Source organism: Lactuca serriola, chromosome 8, assembly GCF_051521515.1.
Source record: "Lactuca serriola cultivar US96UC23 chromosome 8, Lser_US96UC23_V15, whole genome shotgun sequence".
NCBI lineage: Eukaryota > Viridiplantae > Streptophyta > Magnoliopsida > Asterales > Asteraceae > Lactuca > Lactuca serriola.
The window spans coordinates 89012899-89022388 of record NC_136415.1 but is presented as its reverse complement, the minus strand read 5'-3'; the positions used below and the strand labels follow the sequence as shown (position 1 = coordinate 89022388).

The window sequence follows — 9490 nt, the reverse complement described above, 5'->3', positions numbered from 1 at the left end:
AATTAAGCACAAAACACATAATACTCAAATAATACACTCTTATTATTTTCAAAACGGGTTACAAAGAATAACCTAGACTATTACATTGCTAAAAATGGCAAGCCCAGAAACACAGGCGTTACACCTTTATTCATTAATGATTCCAGATGTATTGGTTTTCTATATTTGTAAATGTACTTTTATACGTTTATGATTACGACTGAATTGAGTCTTTATTTTTAGTTATTTTTTGGATGGTGTTTTACTCATTCCATCTTTTATTGTTATATATAATGCATCACAATTAACATAATCAAACCAAATAAAACTATTGAAAAAAATTAATTTAATGTATGTTTTCTTTCATTTATGAATACAAAAGAAAAAGTACTCTTTCAATCTTTATACATATAATATCTGATGAATGATAAATTAAAAAAAATGACTTTTTTAACAAAAAGTTAATAAAAGTTATTTTCGTTATATATTAACAAAAAAAATAAAATAAAATCCGTTAATCTATTATTTTAAGTAACTTTAATTAATATTGCTAAAATTTAGGAGATTAAGATTTGTTATAATTTAAATTAAATATTCAATTACTAATATACCCTTGTAAAATGATTGGTCCAGATCTGTTCTCGCGTTCTCAACTTTTTAGGTGTTCTTATTTGATTCTTTCCCTATATATATATATATATATATATATATATATATATATATATATATATATATATATATATATATATGCCTAATCATAAATGATTATACATATATGTCTGTTCACAGACTGAGTAATCATATATGAATATGACAGGTTGTGGCAGAAGAGTTGGTGGTGATGGAGGGGGCGACGATATAAGTTAAGGAGGTGACAGTGGTGGGGTCGATTAGTGTCAGAAGTGGTGTTAATGGTTTTGGTGGTGGCAGTTTTGGTGGTGGGGATCGTGGCGGAGGAGAAAGGAACGGGTGATGCAATATAATCATTTATGATTATAATAGGCCTAGCGCACCGGTACGCCGGAGGGTTAGAGTGTCAGATGTAAAATACGTGGCTGATGTTATACTTTGATTTGGGTTTTGTGGTTCGCACATAATTCTTGGGTTTTTGGCAAGGTCTACTGTCACCAAGAAAAAGTAATTGATGATATCGAATCTTTCTCATTTTACTGGATCGAGAACAAGTTTAGCAAGAGCAAATTATGACAGGATAATTGGTGTATTAATCCTATTTCTTCTTTATCAATGTAACTTATTCTGTAATCTTGCTAGCTACTCTCTCTCTCTCTCTCTCTCTCTCTCTCTCTCTCTCTCTCTCTCTTATAGTTGCCATTCTAAAAAAAATATAACAAATGAAACATATAAAGAAAAGATACATTCACTAAATTGTGAAAGAATAAGAAGAAAAAAAAGGTTAGTAAACAAGAAATTGATAAGGAATTGTATTATTGTAATTCAGAATAAACAAATAACACAACTTAAATAACTCGATAAACGCTTTGAATGACTGTAGAAGAAGAATATAATGTGATGGCTCCAATTTCGAGATGAATATGATCACTACTAAAAGCCTTACTCTAAAAACACACGCCAATATATATATATATATATATATATATATATATATATATATATATATATATATATATATACTAGGTATGTTTGAAGGGCCGTGCTAAGCACGACCCATGAGGGAATTGTAAGTACATTGCTATTATTAGTAAAGAGCCAAGTATGTTGCTATTATCAATAACGATATGAAAGTACATTGCTGTTATGGGTTAGGAAATGGAATCACATCACTATTATAGGTGAAAGTTGAAGTACATTGCGTATATTGGTTTCCGAAAAGGTCCCAATAATCCATTAAGAACTTATGCATACAAAGCGTCAAAATAATATAAGAGTAGTTGCATATTGTAAAAAGCTTTGCAAAAATATAAAAATATATCCCAAAGAGAAATGGGCATAAGCATAACCACTGAATAACAAAGAATCCCAACCAACCCTTATGTATATCGGACGTTGGCACAATCTATAATCAAAGCGAAATATTACTTTTTAGCTTAATTGTAAAGTGTTTATAATAAGATAAACCAACTATAATAAAAAAAAAACTTAAAAGTACATTGTCATTTCTTGCGTTTAATCTTCCAAATAATCTTAAAGATATGGTTTCCTAATATTAAACTTATTATAATAAAATCTCAGGAAATTGAAAAATAATTTGACGATTTTCCAAAAGTCAATGCGGAAAGATTGCCTAAACTTTGTAATTACAAAAGACTCATGAAATCACATAAAACTTTAGCGGCTTTCCAAAGGTTAATGCAGAAAGAATGCGTTAATTGTAGAAAATTAGGAAAAAAGGGTTTTCACTATCAAGCCACAACCACAAAAAAAATTAGTTATGGCAATTTCAACACCTAAAGGGACTTTTTATCGGAAATTAAAAAACCAATGATCACTTGTACATTGCTATTACCAAAAAAAAAAAGTTAATTGCCTCTACCAAAAATTAACAGCTATCACAAATTCAATTTGTATGCCACTTAGTAGATACTTCTTAATCTTCTCTGACTAACAAAACCCAAAGTAAGAATTTGTAATCACATTTCAAAATAAAACAGTAGTAATTTCGAACCAAATATGGAAGGATTAAAGAAGAGAAATAGATATAAAAATTACCAAATTTCTTTGGATGGCAGTTCTTAACTTTTAGTGCACCTTCTATTTTATTAGAAGGTGGGGTTTGCTGTCAAAGGTCCTTCCTGAAACCAACCAACTGATAGAATAATTGGCTATGAAAAATATTTTACCCTTATTATTGTCATTCCTGTCAACTATAAAGCATATAAATGAAATACATAGGAAGATATTTGTTTCTTTCCCTGATCCTGAGTAGCAAGTAATTAATCAGTTGGTAGATGGAGGAATGCATAGGCTTTTCATCTATTAAACTTTGATTATCATTTTAAAATTGTACCCCTAAAATTGAAATCCAAGAAATTAGAAAATCTTTTGCTCATCTTCTCCTTTAACAACTTGTCAACAGAAATAATAACAAAACGACATACAAGAGGATGTCTTGCCATGTTCTATGTTAATAAAGCACAACTTGAAAAGACAAAATAGTAATCAATTAATTCAAATATGTAAAAAGAGCAAGAAGTATAAACTAAATGTAATCAAGAAATAGAAATCTAAATTCCAAACCAAATAGAAAATTGAAATTCACAGAGAACAACAGTAAATCTTATCCGAAAGTTATAAAATAATGATGTGGGGATATCTATATCTTTTTAAACCTGCAAATATAATTAAATTAATTTCAGATATAATCAGATACAATGATCAGAAAACAAAAACAACTGACAAGTTTACCCTAGAGAACAACAAAATCGAATGATGTTAATCAAATTACCAGGAGAACAAGTACAAGAAAGGTTGTTAATCGTGGAACAAAAAAGGATGTTAAAAGAAATCAAAAATAGTTTAAAAGTCATAAATCGTCCGAACTTTAATCGTGGAACAAGAAAGGACGTTAATTGTCTGAACCATAGTCATGGAAAAATCAAAGATAAAATTTCAAATTCAAAATCATTATTAACCTTAAGGGGATACTGGCAGGAATCGAACTGTAGATGTCAGCGACGTCTTGTTGATTACGGCTAGATGAGTCTTAAAATCTAGAAATTAAACAAAAATACAAGAAATAGCAAACCTATTAGGGCTGAGATAAACAAAATATAAAACATAATAAACAAGTAAAACTGAAAGTAAGTTTCAAAAAGAAGATCTAAACCCTAGAAAGATCAACTTCAGTGGTCGTCTTCAACTTCAAATTGTAAAAAAATGATAGGTTAAATATGAAACTATTTAGGTTGGCGACAGAGAAAAAAAAACCTGAACCAACAAACGATTTCATTGTACCTCACATGAAAACGCAGAGTAGGTGAGACGGTGGAGCTTGGCAGCAAGTAAGGGTGTCGGTAGAAGAACGAGACGATTCAAGGAGGAAAAAACAAGAAGATGTCGTGAAACAGGAATCAAGGCTTCATAAAAGGAAGGTCAATAGCCCCAATTAAGTCACACCTCTCAATAAAACCCACCAAAAATAAAAACAAAATCCTATAAAAAGAGTAATGTGTAGATGGAGAACAAACCTACAAATAGTTTGATTTTCCCAGTTATTTAACTCACACACCTTCCTTCCTGATCTTTTTGACAGCAACAACAAAATCCATTTCCTGGAGTATTTTACTCAATCATGTAGGCAACAGCAACACCTTCCTTCCTGATCTTTTTGACAGCAACATCACAACCTATTTCTTGAAGTAACTCGATGATGTAAGCAACAATAACATGTTCCTTGCTGATCTTTTCTCATCTATCATGATTAAGTTGCAGAACATCAGTAGACAAATTAAAAAAAAATCTACAACTAAGAACCCTAATTTTAAAGAAGAAGAAGAAGATGGTTAATGAAGTGATTATTATAGCATTTGATAGGAAGAGATGGAGCCAGTAATTGAAACGGGAAGTAAACATAACACTTATCCGAACATCTGCTCATCATTGTCGTCAGTTGAACCACCACCGACACACACCCCAAAAACCACGGGGGGTTCTTGGGGTCGATGAATTAAATGGGGAAGGCTTGGCTTCAATTGGGGTCGCTGGAAATAGAAGAGAGATAAAGATATAAATGAAACCCAAAAATGAATGTGATGAAGAGAAAGAAAGCGGTTTATAGCAAGTGTCTTTTTTGATGAAAGAAAACCATTAGTGAAAGTGGTGGTGGTAGAAAACGGTGAATGACTAATCACGGAGTGGAAGGTGACTTGGCTTGGGGATGAAGGTGTGCAAAGAAAATAGATGGCCACCTGTCAAACGTGTAGGGCGGTGGAGAAATAGTGGAAGACTGCTTGCAGAGCGACAGTAGAAGACAGAGGCAAGTAACTTTGGTTCCTCCAAACTTGCAGTCTCATTGGGGGAGAAGGGCGGTGCAGCAGGCAAATCGTGAAGCAGACGCGCGCCCATTTTAAGGGGATTAATAAAAGCGCCAAAAAGGATATGAAGAAGCATGAGATAAGGATAGGTGGGCAAGCTGGTGATAACGGACTGATGGAAGGGGGAAGGAGGTGCAACCATCCGATCTCCAAACTGGTATCTTGTCGGTTCCTTCCTAAGCCTGAGCTAAGGATAACGGTCATCCACTGGAATTGAACTTGAATCAGAAGTTTATGAAGACGATTGTAATTGTAGTGAAAAACGATTGAAGTTAAACCAGAAAGGATTAATAAACGAGAGAATGGCAAATCGTATCCAACAATCTAACTTCTAATCTGTGGGTTAAAGGGCGGTGATAACGGAGGTAACATCAACACCAATTAATTTAATTGGACTACACGCTCAAAAGTCACGCGCCATGACACGCATGCACTTGGACCCGATCCGAACTGAAACTACCCAAAACAATTTGGATCCATACTAAAGACTCCCACTTGTACTCAATGTAGAGTGGAAAAACCAAAAATCCTCTAAAATTCACCAAAAATCCTCATAAATCCTCAAAAAATCATGCTTAATTCTCACGCACTTTCATCTGTCCACTTACCTCAAATTCTAAAAAAGGAGGCTTACTTTTATATATATATATATATATATATATATATATATATATATATATATATATATATATATATATATATATATATATATATATATATATATATATATATATATATATATAGAGTTAGGTTCGTATAAGTATCGTGTGACCGTAAGACTAATTGTAGGCCAATCAGTATTTTGGGGCATATTAGTCAAATTACAATTAACTAATTAATTAAATAACGTAAAAGCCTATAATTAAGGTGTTTAAGCAGTATTACGTTGTGAAGGAATTTATCTTCTATAACCACCGCCTAGGGTTTATTTTTTTTCCTGTTTCTCTCACATTCCGACGAGATGACAAGAATCGAACGCTGGAGATGCATGCCTGACGCCCCGAGTTCGACACACCTCCCTTCACGGTCCTTACGGTGTCTATTGAGATACAAAATTCATTTAAGCTCCATAATAATCATCACTTCTATAACTGGAAAAAGGGAATCAAACTCATGGGATGAGTCTCGATCGACACCTGCAACTTGGCCAATTCTCATTTTTTTTTTAAATGGTTGTTGATCCACTTTGACCGGCAACTTAATTATTGATTGATTTGTATGTTTGTTGCAATTCAGTATTCGGGATTATTTGACATTGGTGGTTGTCTCTCTGTAATAACGTGAAGTTGTATACAAGTTTGTCCCTTCTTATGTTTCTAACAATTTGATCTGTGGTTTCGATTTTTTGAATTGGTTGCATTTCCATTTCAATCTATGCTGCAAGATAGGCATAAGAAGACTTTGGATTTTCTTTTTGTCTTGAAAACTCTTGAACCTGCACTTCAGTTTTTTACCATTTGGCTGAAGAGTCGAATTTCCAAAGGAAAAGATTACAAATTTGCCCTTTGACTTGAAAGATAAATTTGCCTTTTTGCAAATTAGTTAATCCATCTTTTTTTTTTGCTGTATATACTTCATCTTTTTTTTTCCACTATATGCTTCATTTTAATGATAATGGCTAAAAAAAGCATTGCTTTTATATTTTTATAATTTTATAAAATCTACATTCATTCTTTGATAAAAACATTGCTTCATTTTTTTTTCACTATATGCTTGATTTTAATAAACTACATTCATTCATTGGCACTTCAAGTAAGAATTATATCTAAGATTATTGTCAGAAAAAAAGCATTGCTTTTATATTTGTCTAATTTTATAAAACCTATGGCGTTTGGGTGGTTTATATTGCTACAATCAAATCTGGGATAACATATGTGTGAACTAAATGCATAATTTACTTTTTGGTTTAATTATAAATAAAGAAAACATCATTCTTGTAGATTATTTAATTTAGTTCAAAAAGATATATTCGTATTTATATTTGATTGATCTACAAATAAGAATTTGTTTATGCTTCATATTGAAGTGTAATATTGGTTGTTCCTGAAATGTAGAGATTTTGTATATGAGGTTTTTTACAAAGGGTATTGGAAAATAACTATTGCAGTTTTCATATTCTTGAAGAATAGAGCATATAATATCTCATTCTTAGCCAATTATTTATAATTTTGTGTAATTCTTTATCAAATAAGTATGTAAACAATGTTTGAATACAAAATTATAGAATTTCATGCTTAAAGAACGATATAATTATATTTGTATGAAATCCTAAGTTTTAACTTAAATTTAAAGTTCGATTGATATCATTTATTGTGCTAAATTTATTATCAATATTGTTTATCGAATTACATAGTTCTAACTAAGAGTATATGTACATTTTGTATCAACTCTAAGTCTCTAATGATGACTTTAATGTTTCATGTTTAAATAAAATTATTTTTTATGAATACAAATATGTTGTTATTCTTAAAGAATGTGAGAAGAATGATATCTTTTAAAATTTGTAAAGTTAAATTCTTAAAGAATGACATATATATATAATGATTCAGTTTGTAAATAACATATATATAATGCTTTATGTATGAATTTTCAAGACATGATTATTTTTTGTGATTGCATTAATTTAACTTGCATAAAAAAGTAAGATGTATATTGATTGTAGAATAATAATGTATTTGATATTTGAACAATGGGTAACATGGTTTTTTGTAGTTGCAGGTGTACTAAAGCAAAAAGAACAACACTACAAAAGTCCGCAAGCAGAGCTTCTACAAGAATTACCAATGGAAGAATTTGTTGAACAACCAAAACAACAAAGATTGATTGAAGGAGAAACTAATTAGTAATTAGCATTCTACGATTGTAAAACAATGTATTAAGAAAGAACGGAAACCAATTAATATACCACTATTTATAAAATATAGTTGATTCTCCAAGAAGGGCAAAGAAAATGGATTTGTATAGATGTATAAATTAAGTGTAACTTTTTCAAGCAATTAAGTAACAATAATACAGATCCTAAATTACCAAGGATCTCTAAAAGGTGTAACTTTTGCTATACTATTCTAAAGAATGTAAGAAATTAGTAATTACCATTCTACTACTATAAAAAAAAAAATCACATTGTAAAGAAAATTATTCTGAAAGAATGGTTACTAGTTATCTTTCTATAAATTTAAATGTATTATTTTAAAAGAATAGAAAAAATTAGCATTTCACTACTGATAAACATCATATTCTAAAAGAATAGTTCCTAATCAGGTTAATAATTAGCTTTATATAGCTATAAAACAAATTATTCTGAAAGAATGGTAACAAATGGCTTATCAAATTAATTTTGTAAGATGATAATATGTAACGCATCTTGATTATCCTTCGGTTTTTATCAATTAAGCATATATTGATTTGAAAAAAAAAGAAATATAACTCCCTAAATAAAAGTATTTTCCTTACTTGATGTTGAATAAAATGTCTATAATGCCCATAAATACAAGTTTTTTTTAAAATAAAGCATCGTTAATGTGTGGTGCATGTCACCGTAAGTATGGTATACCATAGCAATCTTAACCTCTAAGAATTATGATCTGATGGCTCAAATCTAGCCATACAATCACACAATACTTGTAGTTCATATTTAATCCTAACCCTATATATATATATATATATATATATATATATATATATATATATATATATATATAAACCTTAATTATTGTGTGAATGTGTGAACCAATGAGAATTTAGAAAAATAATAAATGATTAATAAAACAAATAAAAGTTAATTTTGGAAGTTTACATATAATTATTTTACTAACCAAAAAATGAAGTCGTGTATTTCCTTAAATAATGGTTTCGGTTACAAACTTCATATCTTTATCCGCTTTTGAATTTGACGATTTTGATTCCAAAAGTTCAACACAGACCAAGATTTTCCTGAGCAAAAGTTGCAGGTCAAAAAAGAAAGACTATGTGAGAACAATTATTCTTCAAGAATGAAAATTTAATTGTCACATGGAAAACGGATAAATCAATCTTCAAGAAAGTGACCTGAAAAGTTAAATTTCAAAACAATTAATTTGTATTCTTAAAGAATGCACACATTTAATATACAAAATCAATCAAAAAACATGAAAGCATTCTTATAGAATTTTCAATATACATAATTTATTATATCATATTCTTAAAGAATCCACGTACAATACTTTAAGAGGGTTGCTTTATTGTATTTTTCTTTACGAATGTATTCTATTATTTTTCAAAATCTTATATTATTCTTCAAGAATTTGTCCAATTCTATTTAATTTTTTAGTCTTCATGAAAGTTTTTTTTTTTTTTTTTTTTTTTTTTTTTTGAATAATGTAACTATTACTCTTAAAGAATAAGATATATGAACTTATAATTTACTACTTATTCTTCCAGAATGAGAATGATAAGAATAAAGTTGAATTACATCCTTCGAGACCTTCAAATCGATCTTTAATAAAAATGTATTTTTTCAT

The 9490-nt window shown here is 29.8% G+C and overlaps 1 long non-coding RNA gene across 6 annotated transcripts; it reads right to left on the bottom strand.

Moving 5' to 3' along the window:
- Positions 1-1760: 1760 nt before the first annotated feature.
- Positions 1761-5386, bottom strand: LOC145065831 (uncharacterized). Of its 6 annotated transcripts, none has more exons than XR_013688529.1 (4): positions 3913-5386; positions 3591-3668; positions 2668-3287; positions 1761-2014 (listed from the first exon to the last, which is right to left on the bottom strand). It is a non-coding gene; the product is annotated as an uncharacterized LOC145065831 (long non-coding RNA). The 6 variants fall into 6 exon arrangements; XR_013688534.1 differs by having other exon boundaries at positions 2668-2764; positions 3913-5364; XR_013688533.1 differs by having other exon boundaries at positions 2668-2750; positions 3913-5362.
- Between the last annotated feature and the right edge of the window lie 4104 nt (positions 5387-9490).